Source organism: Alexandromys fortis, unplaced genomic scaffold (assembly GCF_014885135.2).
Source record: "Alexandromys fortis isolate MF-2015 unplaced genomic scaffold, M_Fortis_MF-2015_v1.1 scaffold_47, whole genome shotgun sequence".
Lineage (NCBI taxonomy): Eukaryota > Metazoa > Chordata > Mammalia > Rodentia > Cricetidae > Alexandromys > Alexandromys fortis.
In genome coordinates, this window is record NW_026067957.1 from 4,593,586 (window position 1) to 4,606,264 (window position 12,679).

The following is a 12,679-nucleotide window of genomic DNA, read 5'->3' on the forward strand; positions in this document are numbered from 1 at the left end:
AGCAGCAGCAGCAGCAGCAGCAGCAGCAGGAGCAGCCGGAGCAGCAGCAGCAGCAGCAGCAGCAGCAGGAGCAGCAGCAGCAGGAGCAGCAGCAGCAGGAGCAGCAGGAGCAACAGCAGCAGCAGCAGCAGCAGCAGGAGCAGCAGCAGCAGCAGCAGCAGGAGCAGGAGCAGCAGGAGCAGCAGGAGCAGCAGCAGGAGCAGGAGCAGCAGCAGGAGCAGGAGCAGCAGCAGCAGCAGGAGCAGCAGCAGCAGGAGCAGGAGCAGGAGCAGCAGTAGTGGGGGCAGCAGCCCCTCCTCTGCCTGCCCACCTTCTCTTAGGAATCACAGGAAAGCAGTACCCGGCCAGGACAGGAACATCCGTGTAAAGCACAGGCCAGAGAAAGTTGGCTCATGACTTTGACCTCTCTGAACTGTTTGGCTGTCAGCAAAAACGAGTTTCCCCTCACGTAAGAATGAAGAAACCGGCCCTACCTGCTCCCTGGATCTTGCCTCTTCCCAGTTGCCCCTTCCATGTGAGCATCTTGACTACAGTCTTGGGAACTGACAGCCCTAGGGGCAGCCATATGTAAGGAGGTTAAAAGGCTGGAGCATTAAAAACTGTGCTCCCTTTGCCCTGGGTGTGCAACCCCACCTCCCAGTTACTCCACAAGACTAAGTCCTCCCTGCCTACAATGGCAGCTGGTTTAAGAGCATAGGGGTATCAGTTGCCTCCTCTTCCCGTATCCACAGGACCACTTGCCACATGGCAACCCCTGAGTTCTCCAAAAATATTCTCTGGAAAGCTTATCCTGGAGTCCACTTCTGGGAGAGCCCAAACTGAGAAGAACACCTACCATGTAGTCAGTGCTAGCATGCTATGCTCTATGGCAGACTGGCAGAGCCCAAACCCCACCTCTAGCCGTCTCTTCTTGAACCATCACCAACGAAACCACTTCTAGTTCAAGAGGAGACAAGGAGACAACCCCTGCTCTGGCCTAGCCCCCAGCAGCCTGCAGAACCACTCCCCTTCTTGCTATCAAGGCGAGGGAATTCACAGGCTCTGTTCTGGGAGGTGATGAGGATGCTGCAGGCCCTCTGACAGCTCTAGGAGGCCCAAGGACAGCTGCCAGCTCCTCCAGAGCAATGGCCACAACATCTGTCCTCTACCCCTGCCCAGCTGGTAACACTCACACTCTGAGATCTAGGGGCTGGTAGGAAGAACCACCAATCCTGACCCACTCCACAGACCCGCCCCCTATGACACTGCACTGGTACCTTCTATTAGTTCTTCACTGTGGACTCTCTGCCTAAAGCATCATTAGATCCATGCCAGGCTTTGTATGCACATGTTCCTGTTCGAGAACACACACTGACACATACACACGCTATCTATCATCTATCTATCTATCTATCTATCTATCATCTATCTATCTCTCCTTTGAGTTTACTTATATATACTTTACTATATAGCCCCTGACTAATGTCTCAGGGTCTCTGATTCTTCAACTAGGAAGTATGAACGTGAGGATGTCACCTTGACAGGATCTAGAATCTGGGCATATCTGAGGGAGTTTCTAGATTGAGTTAACTGAGGTAAGACAATTCATCCTAACTGACGAATCACAATCACAGGGGATGAGGAGGTCTTGTGTAGAATAAAAAGGAGAAACGAGCTGAGCACAAACACAATCTCATTCTGTGGCTTAGCTACAAATGCAGCGTGAGCAGTGGCCTCGCACGCCTGCTGCCGTGAACTGTGAGCAGCGGCCTCACACGCCTGCTGCCATGACTTCCTTCCCATGGCTGCCCATGCCCATGAACTGAGAGCCAAATAAATCTACCGTGAAGTTGCTTTGTCAGATGTTTCGTCATAGCAACGGAAATGAACTAATACTGAGAAGACAACTACCGAACCCTGTGTAGCACCTGGCAGAGGCCACGTTGTCTTGATCTGTAATGTTACAAAACAAAATAGGGAGGGCTCATTCTCTCCTAGGGGCAAAGCTGTAAAGAGAGTGGAAATGGCCAGGGCCGGCTGGTCCTGGAGAAAACTAACCGTAGTGAGTACGGCGTGCAGGGAGAGGTTGAGAGGAGAGACACTAAGACTCAGGAAGACGACACCGAAGTGTTGTGGGATAATCTTTTTGGGCACTGTGAATATGTGTCACTCTGATTGGCTTAATAAAAGGGTGAACGGCCAATAGCCAGGCAGGATGTTCAGGCACAGAGGATGCTAGGAAAAAGAAGGGCGGAGACGGGAATAGACACAAAGGAAGCAGGAAAGCTGGATAAACAGTACAGAGATGAGGTAAACAAGCCTCGGGGCAGAATGTAGATTAATAGAGACGGGTTAATTTAAATTCTAAGAGATAGTTAGAAACAAGCCTGAGCTATCAGTCAGTCTTTCATAATCAATAATAAGTCTCCATGCCATTATTAGGGAGACTACAGTCTGGGCAAAAAACCCAACTCCACCAAAGTCCACCCCTGCCCCTCCTCAGGTTCATGGTCCCCTAGAACTTAGGCACGTACATTAAAATCCTTGAGTTGCAATTAGCTAAGTCAAATGAGGTCATACTGGAAGAAGGTGGACCCTCAATCTAGTGAGGAATGGCCTTATAAAAAGGCCAGGTGACAAAGGAGCCTGAGGTTCGGGCTGTGCAACTACAAACCAACTCCAGAGATTGGCAGCAGCTAGCAGGAGCTGGATGAGAAAGGGCAGACCCTCCCCAAATCCTGCAGGGGTGTGTGTGTGGTTCAGGCCCAGCTTCCAGATCTGGGAGAGAATGACTTTGTCTTTTCAAGAAACCCACCTGGACAGCTGTAGCGATAGGAGCGGAGGGGCTGCGTCCCCGGCACCCGGCCGCCCGCATGGCTAGCTTATGCCCAAAATAATTACACGGAAACTGTATTCTTTTAAACACTTCCTGGCCCAGCTAGTTCCAGTTTCTTATTGGCTAGCTCTTACATATTGTTCTAACCCATTTCTAATATTCTGTATAGCCCACGAGGTGGCTTATCAGGGAGGATCTTAACCTGCTTCTGTCTGGAGTGGGAGAATCATGGCGACTCCTGACTAAGCTTCTTTCTCCCAGCATTCTCTTCTGTTTACTCCACCCACCTATGGGTTGGCCTATCAAGGGGCCTAGGCAGTTTCTTTATTAATAAGAAATCACTCCCACATCAGACAGCCAGTTACTGAAAGCCTAGCAAAAACAACAGAGATGTCTCTTCTCAGACCTGGAACTGCAGGTCTGAGGGGTGGGAAACTTGGGATTATCCAACATAGAGCAGACGCCTACCCCTACACACCAGGGATTCTGTGGCCTGGAGGGATGGATTATGAAAATATATTTTCTTCAAAGTCCACAGGAGACCACGGGGTCTCAAGGGAGGAGTGAAGGCTCCTTGGGTCCTGGGATCCAGTGATTCCTCGGGACCAGCCTCTCTCTGAGGCACTAAATTTCCACTCTGGACCATGACAGTCCAGGAGGAAGAACGCCAGATAAGAGCAGGGAGACATGGGTTCGACTCCCCATTCCGCCACCCAGATGTCCCACACCATGCAAGTTTCCTCACCTAGGATATTCGGGGTTGAACATGAAGGCTTCTAAATCCACACGACCCGTCGTCAGTCTGAGTTCTTATGGGTTGCTTCTGCCTAATCTACCTATTTATCTACAGACAGTGTGAAAGAAAATAGCTGTTTGTCAAAGCCCAGGAAGACCCAGGAACCAGAAGGTTCCTACATATGCTTTGAGGGCTCAATACATCAGAAGCACAGCTGACAGTTGCTGGCATTTACCCTACAGCAGGCCCTGTGCTGCGGATGGCGTGTCTGTTTTTTTTAATTGACACGTACTAATTGTGCATACTTATGAGTGTACAGAGATGACATCACGATACGCACATACAACAGGTGATGATCAAATCAGAGCAATCAGCATGTCCATCACCTGGACTGGTCCTCATTTCCGTAAACTGAGAACATCTGAAATACACAGCATACTACTGTGAGCTGTAGCCACCCACCTGGAGAACGCTACTGCTTTTTCCTCCTATCAGATTGCAGCTCCATACCCTCGGCCAGCCCCTCCACAGCCCTACCTCCTCATACCCTTGTCCACCCCTGGTGACTATTCTACTGGCTACTTTCGGGTGGTGAACTTCTTCGGCTTCCATATATGAAAGAAAACCTGCCAGCATTTGCCCTTCAGTGCTTGGCTCATTTCACTTAACACAATGATCTCACAATGACATGTCACTGCAAGTAACAAAATTTCATTCTTTTTTTGTTGCTGGATAATCTTCTCTCGCGTATATGCACAACGTTTTCTTTAGGGCACTTAGATGGGTACCAAATCTGGGCTCTCACAAATACTGCCTGACAATACAGATGTCTCTTTGCATGCTGACTTCTTTAGAAATGAACCCAGCAATGGGACCACTGAATCGTATGGTAGTCTCATCTTAGCATCTTGAGGAACCTCCACACTGTTTTCCACAGTAGATCAGAACGTGCAGGAGAGGCAGGGAATACTGAAACACCAATAACCCCAGAACCTGGAAAAACGGGGCAATCTAGTCTACATAGCAAGTTCCAGGTAAGCAAGGGCCACACAGCAAGATCCTATCTCAGACGGGGAAGAAAGTGTGGGAAATTCCCAGTTCTCTATGTCTTTATCTTTCTGGCTAGTGTCATTTTAACTGGGGAGAGGTGTCTCATTTTCAGGAGATGGGTTGTGAAGAGGCTGAAGGCTGAGGCGGGGTTTTTGCTGTGTGTCCCAAGGCTACACTTGAACTCACTATGTGTCTCAGGCTGGATGCCAACTTACAGGAATCCTCTGGTTTCTGCCTTCTGCTGGGCATACACTACCATTGATTAGCAATGGTGAGTGTTTTGCTCAAATACTTATTAGCCACGTGTGCTGTGTCTTCTTTTGAGATCACCTGCATATTTCTTGCTGTTACTTGTTCTTGTTGCTTTTGAGACAGGGTCTCATTATGTGGCTCTCGTAGGCCTAGAACTCATTATGTAAACCAGGCTGGCCTGGAACCCATAGAAATTCTCCTGTTTCTGTCTCCCACGTGCTGGGATTGAGGGAACATACATCACATATATTTCTTAATAAGTCTTTTTCTTTTTCTATTGAGGTTGAGTATGGGGTTTTTACTGTGGATGTTATGCCTTCATTGTGTAGACAGCCTGCAGATACTGCCTCCCACTCTGCGGGTTCACTTCAATCGGTTGACTGTTTTCTGTGTAGAAGCTTCTTCAGTTGACAAGATCCTGGTGATCTAGTTTTTGCTCTTGTCTGTGCTTTTGAGGTCTTACCTAAAACACCACTGCCCCACCCCAGGCCCTGAAATGAAGCATTTCCAAACTGCCTGTATCTTCCAGTCCTTACCCCAGCCCTACTAATACACAGGTTCTTCGAACACCCCACCTACAGACGAGGGAACCACAGCTAGAAAGATCAGACCCAGGATGGCACAGAGCATCTGGAACTCAAGCAAGACTCCAAGTCCAAGCCGAATAGACTCTCCATTCACCTAACACACCCACTGCTAAGCACTTCTGGATGCAAGCCCTGGGCAGTGCCCTGAGGAGATCCCAAGAAGCCAGGGCAGAGATGACCAGACTCTAAGGCAGGGCACAGGATTTGGGTCTACGTCATATACTTCAGATCTACAAGACAGTCCACCTAACCTGCCTGAGGAGGTTAGTGACGGTTTCAAGAAAACAAAAACAACCCAATTCCAGAATTCCATTGAACAACATTTATTAATCCCTACTGTTGGGCACCATGAGAGAGCCAGTACTGGAAAGTGACCAGCTATAGGTGTCAAAAAGGGTCCCTGAGCCGGGCAGTAGTGGTGCACGCCTTTAATCCTAGCAGAGGCAGAGGCAAGCAGATCGCTGTGAGTTACAGAGAAACCCTGTTTCAAAAAAAAAAAAAAAAGTCACTGATCCTGACCAGAGTATCCGAGGAAACCACAGGAAATCCTCCTGAAATCACAGCTAACCTAGCAGGCAGGTGGTCATGGTGGCGGCTAGACATGGAGGTTCAAAGAATGGGAACAAATCCAGGGAGCACTTGGGGAGGGGAGAACAGAATAACACAGGGCAGATGTGGAAGATGGGTCAGCAGTAGGAGAACTCACAACACTCCCGGAGGACCTAGGTTCAGTCCCCATCACCTACATGATGGCTCTCAACCATCCGTAATGCCATCCCAGGGGATCTGACACCCACCTCTGACCACCATGGGTCCCAGGCATGCATGTAGGCAAAAGATTCTTCCACGTAAAACAAATAAATCTAAAAGTAAAAAATAAAAATAAAAGGACAGGAGCCCAGGGTGGCCCAGGCAGGACAGGCTAGAAGACTGAGAGGTTCAGCAACGCCTGCTCTTCTCGCTGTGGGGCTCTCTGGACAGCCACGAGGGCCACACGAGCCCAGGTAGATGTTACTCAACAAGTTACAATAGACTGGGCATAGTGGGGCACGCCTTTACTCACAGCACTCAGAGGTGCATCTCTGTGAGTTCGAGGTCAGCCTGGCCAAATAATGAGACCCAAAACAGCCAGGGCTACATAGTAAGACCCTGTCTCAAAAAAAAAAAAAAAGTTGCACCAATCAGAGGGAGACTAGAGAGGAGACTCAGCAGGCAGAGAGGAAGGAGCAGACTGAGGAGGACTGAGCAGGAGTTGGGGATATCAAAAGAGGACCAGCCAGGCTGTGTAGCCACTGCTCGCCTCTCCTCCAGTACCTAATGGCAAGCCATCCATTGTGGCTGACGTTAATGCTTCCCGCCATCCGTCTCCTACTCATTAAATTACCATTTTGTGGCCAAAATCTCTCCCTCTCATAATTGATAAAAATCTCCTTTTGATGTTCAGCATTATTGGGGGAAAATGTTTTTTATTCTTCATTGTGTTTTTAATATAAATGTATTTTTTATCAAGATCTGCCAGGAAGGCAGGACGAGGACAAGCCTGCAGGAGGGGTACTCTCCTCCCGCCCCACACTGATCCTTCTGTTCTGTTCCCAGAACACTCCCTTGGTGGCCTTCTTAGAGACACTCTGGGGAGACAAGCCAGGTGCCGGGACAAACAAGGGTAGCATTCAGGCCAGGAGAAGCAGGTCAAAGGATCTACAGATGACTGCGGGCCAGTGAGGCTAGCTGAGACCTGAGAACAGGCAAGCTGACCTCATTGGGCCCCTGCCGGAGTAAGAGCACCCACCGGGAACAGGGAGACGAGCAAGGACTCCCGGGGGGCTAACACCATACCTGCACAGGAGGGGCTCAGTAAACACGTGTGCATAACAGGAGGACAGGGAGCAGACAGGTGGGCACCTGTGTTCAGTCTACCCGTGCTCACCCATAGCAAGGCCACCCTCACCCGAGTCTACAAGAAAAGAAACGGGAACTAGGAAGCCCAACGCCGCAAAGCCAATAAACCAACGGGGAGTTTGGCTCCTGCCCGTCAGTTCAATACAAACATCAGGTGTTGTGTGAGAGCAGGACCAGGGGTCCAAGCACGCGGCTCGCCTCGAGGGTCATGTGGAGAACTGGGGAGGTTTATCTAGGCACCATCCTGGCCTGGCCACTGTGCCCAGACACCAGAGCGAATGCTACTCTAGATGGAATTTTCTCTGTGGTTCTTTTGTCCGGTGCTGAGATCAAAGCCAGGGCCTTGCGAAAGCTAGACAAGGACTTTCCCACTGAGCTACACTGGAAATCCAAAAGCTGGCCCTTGCCTCACACTGTCTCACTATGTAGACCAGGCTGGCCTCCAACTCTTAATCCTCCTGTCTCCACCTCTGCAGTTCTGGAATTGCAGACCTTCCCATCCAATTTATTAGGAAAACAGGTTGCCCTCCATATGTGAGTGGGCCTCGTGCAATTAGACGATATCCCTAAAGTGAGAGGGAAGTCTGCCAGCAGATGGCCTTCACATTTGAACCCGAACTACAGCACTGGCCGCTCTGCCAGCTTTGGACTTGCTAACCTCTATAATCACATAATCCAATTTTTAAAAAGCCAATGTATCTCTATTTCTTTACATACATGCATATTATACATGCATATAAAAATACATATATTTATCTCTGTTCAGTTTCTCTGACTAACCCAGAGTAACACAGGAATGAAAATGTCCCCAGCCTGAAGGAAGGGCGTCCTGCAGAGGACATTTTGTCCTAGTTCCCACCAAGGTCACCCTGAGCCAGCTGCAGTCCTCTGTGTCCCTATCTTGGCTATCCCCTCCCCTACCTGCCCTTCCTTCCTGTCTTTGTTCTGGCTGGTCTTGCACCCCACCGTGTTGTCCCTCTGGCCGCTACCTCCAGGTTGAATAATCAACTGACATCTTTGGGGCAGGAGCTTCTTCTCTCTTCTTCTGAACTTTCGATCCAACCCGAGAAAAACAAGACAAACAAACCATCCTCCACACGTTCCTGTGGGCGTATCTACCTCGTCCTCATTGATACCCCAAGATCTCTTCTGAGTCTCCATAGAAACTCCAGCATGTATTCCACCAAGAACACTAAACACCTGCAAACTATAGCACTCGTGAGAACATGATGCACTCAACCCTGGCAGTGATGGGAAGGCACACAATAAAGCCACGTTTATATTCCTATACTCCTGACAGTGGAATTCAGCAGCCTCTATATTCCTACACTCCTGACAGTGGAGTTCAGCCGCCTCTATATCCCTACACTCCCGACAGTGGAGTTCAGCCGCCTCTATATCCCTACACTCCCGACAGTGGAGTTCAAGTGCAGAGGACATAAACGTGTTCCGGAGGACAGAAGCCACACAAGGGCTTCCCCGAACAAAGGCTTTCCCAATCGACTCTAGCCAGTGACTTCATTCTCTTTAGCCTCTCACACCGTTCCAGAGGTGAAAATCTATATTCCAGGATAACAATAAACCTCCACCATTTCTCTTTGGATTGCTCTGTTTTGCTTTTCTGTATTTCAACAAAGTTTCGCTTATACAGCCCAGACTGGCATCAAACTCATGGCCCCCTGATGTGGGATGTCCTTCTGTATATCTGTTGCTTTTATTGGTTGATAAATAAAGCTGTTTTGTCCAATGGCTTAGCAGAGTAAAGTCAGGCAGGAAATCCGAACTGAGATATATAGAGAGTAGGTGGAATCAGAGAGATGCCATGTAGCTGCAGAAGGAGGAAGACAAGCTGGAACCTTACTGGTAAGCCACAGCCTCATGGCAATACACAGATTAATAGAAATGGGCTAATTTAAGATGTAAGAGTTAATTAATAGGAAGCCTGAGCTAATAGGCCGAACAGTGTTATAATTAATATAGTTTCTATGTGATTATTCAGGTCGGAGAAGTCTCAGCTTACAGTTCTCAGCCTCTGAGTGCTAGGATAATGGATGTCCATACTGTGTTTACATGCTTGGACCATTTGCTGAAATGTGATACATCCTGACTCACCTGTGTTTTGGGGCAGGCACGTGTGTGTGTGTGTGTGTGTGTGTGCGCGCGTGTGTGTGCATGTGTGTGTGTGTGTGATCAAAGATGGCCAATAATCATTATCCCTTCCTGAGTTCCACTATCCCCAAACCCACTTGTAAAAGAGGACCACATCTCTGCACTACTGAGCCTGATTGGCTCAGTTTCTCAATGGCTTCCCTGCTCCACTATCTACATGTCAGTCCCTTCCGCCTTCCTTTGCCCAGAACCCCTCCCAAGTCCTTCCCTCCCTCAGAGGCCCTTCAAAGCACGGCCTCTGCTCCTAAACACTACACTCTAGTCAACAAAGCTCAGTCACATCCTGCCTGTTGCCTCTCCTATGACTACACCTTTGCTGAGCCTGTGTCATCCATCCATGAGCCCCTCCTCCCATCTGCAACATCTCTAGCCCCACCAGTCTTCGAAGAACCTTGGTCAGATACCACAGGTTTCAGAAGATCTCTCTGCTTAAATGGAACCCCTCCCTTGCAAACCCCTTGGACCCTCGTGTGACCCGGCATTTATTGCCTAGACAGTCTACCTCCTGCCATGGGGTCTGGAATGGGGTAAAACCATTCCACATCAGGGTCAAAAATAGTTCTCTTTTCGCATATTCCAGCTGTTTCTAGAAGCAAGGAAAAAAGAAGGAAGGAAACGGTGTTGAGCCATCCAAAAGGCTGTTAGAATTGGTGGGAGGCCCCGAGGGCACCTCCCCAGGTGAAGAAGACACAAGGATGGGTTCACGGCTGTCCAGGGGACTCATACAGGAGGCCAAAGACTGGGTTGGGGCAGGAGGTGCAGAATTCTTGCCTCGGGATTAGGAAACAAAGAGAGACGGGGTGGGGCTAACAATTCCCTTCAAGGGTCCCTGTGATGGTCAGTCTTAGCGGTCAATGTGATGGTATTTAGAATTATCACAGAAATGAACCTCCGTGTGATGTAAAGAATCCTCTCCTTTGGGTTGATTGAGGTAAGAAGACCCACCTTGAAAGGCCAGTGGCAGGCTGGGGTCCCGAGCCGAATGAGAAGGAGGCAGAGCTAAAAAGCAGCATTCACTGCCACGGGCTTCCTGACTGCAGGTTCACTGTGACAGCCTCCCACTCCTGCCGCCGTGCATGACGGACTTCGTGACGGACTTCATGACGGACTGTGCCCTCAGACCAAGAGCCACAATAAACCCCTCCGTCCTGGCATTGCTTCTTATCTGGTATTTACCACAGCAATAAGAAAAGTAACTACGGCAGTTCCCGATGGCCTGAGGTCCTCCCGAGGGGAGGTAGAATGCCAGGGGTCCAGGGCTCAAGCCTTTAAAACACAGACCTTTAGAGAACAGACAACAGCCTTGTGACTTAGGCCTGCACCTGCCCCCTTCATGGAGAAGAGGTGTTAGTCTGGCTTCCTTGGGTCATGCCTAAGAATAAAAAGAGCCTGAACCTCATTCCCAGGGCATCCCTTGCGGGGCTCCACCACACACCCCTGACTTGTGAACTTAGGTGCCATCTGCTGGCCAAAGAAGGTACTGCATTTGGACGTGTGGTCCTAAGGATAGTCAGGGAATAGGGGCTGACTCCGTCCAAGCCATGGTCACTTCTGAGACAGCAGGAAATGTCCCTTTCTTTAGAGACCAGCTTTTGGGCCTCCTCTTATTACTTTCTGCTGACCTTCACTTAGCCAAATGTCCCTCAGAACTCTTCTAATCCAGTCCCTACGCAAGGATGAAGCCCTTCGGTGACCTTTTCTCTACACCAATAGGACCACCTGATGCCAAGGAGCTGGGATTCATCTGGAACCAAATGTAACCATGGAGTTAAGAGTCCAGGGATGCTGTAGACTCCATCTTATGCACCATCCCTAGAGTGGAGATGCCCTCTTAGACCAGCCTGAACTACCTGGAACAGGAAATGGCTTCAGTGTACAACTGATGTTCAGGGACTCTGTGGGTGGAAGGGGTCCTGGAGAAACATGTGAAAGCATCCTCCGCTCCTGCCCATCCTTGCTGTAGTCTGAGAAGCCGGCGTACTCACACAGTCTTTGAACTTGGGATGATCTTAAACTTAACTTGGCTGACGAGCAAAGGACTGGGGAGCTAGGAAAAGAGTGATATACATGATATTCAGTTTCTATATCCTGGAAACGAGGGGCGGAGCCCGGCGGCCGTAGGAGGGCCTGCAGCTGGAGGGGGCAGGAATTCGCGCAGCCTGTCGATGCTGTCCTTAGAGAGAGAGAGTTCTTCCCCAGCAGTGTCATGGGAGGGGTTGGGGGAGGAGAGAGCACAGAGTGAGTGATTTCCTCCGCCCTCACACCCCCACACTCACCTACCCTGCCTCCCACACAGCCCCGTTCCCCTCCCCTCCACCCACAGATGAAAAAGTGTGTCACCAGGGAACAAACGCCACCTTCCCAGGGGGTGGGGGGACTGCTTGAGTACCTATGGCACCGGAGGTTTCTGAGCTCCCCAGCACTGAGGGACAGCCACTCAGAACTGTGACCTGGACACCACTCCCGCAAGAGAACTACAAACTGGGGCAGTAGCCATACAGCCGCTAGGCTTAGGACTATGTGCTTAGAGGAAGCTGGAGAAGTCGGCCTGATACTCAGGAGACAGACATCCTGCAGCCAGCTGGTTGGCCCGCTGTGACTGCTGACACCTCTGACCTTTCACTTCCCTCTGCCCTGGCCTGGTCTAGAAGCCACTGAGCTATTCTTGCCCCACCCCTCACCCAGATGCTCCCAGGGGTTAATCTTCTACCACCTCTCACATCCACCCTGCTGAGCTGCCACGTGCCAGCAGTGATGCCTCAGCACTGTTATTTCGCTTTAGCTTGGGAGGGGGTGAATCTCACACTGTTGGAAGCCAGAGGCCAACAGTCTCAGCTAGAAGCAAAGGCAGGCCGGGCTAGCACCAGGTCAACCATGACCCTGCTCTCCCAGGCTCCTCTATCCCAGCCTTGCCCCTTCTAACCTCCAGCTTTCTCCCTGACTCCAGCCCTAAGTCGGGTCTGCCATTCATTCCTTCTCTCTCCTTCTGGAAGAATCATTCCTCAGAGTTGGAGGCATCTGTGCCTGACCCAGGCTCCATAGAATCAGACCATGAGCCTCTGCAGGCCAGGCCATCGCTGGTAGGCAGGCACCCCTTGTCTGGGTGCTGGATACTTACCACCAGTTCCAAATATCAGGAAGAGGGCCTCTGTGCTCAAATTGTGCTCAAAT

At 50.2% G+C, this 12,679-nt stretch overlaps 1 protein-coding gene across 3 annotated transcripts in view; it reads right to left on the reverse strand.

Annotated features, from left to right (window-relative positions):
• Positions 1-12,679, reverse strand: part of Adck1 (aarF domain containing kinase 1) — a 94,048-nt gene that overhangs the window by 44,818 nt on the left and 36,551 nt on the right. The window lies entirely within an intron of this gene.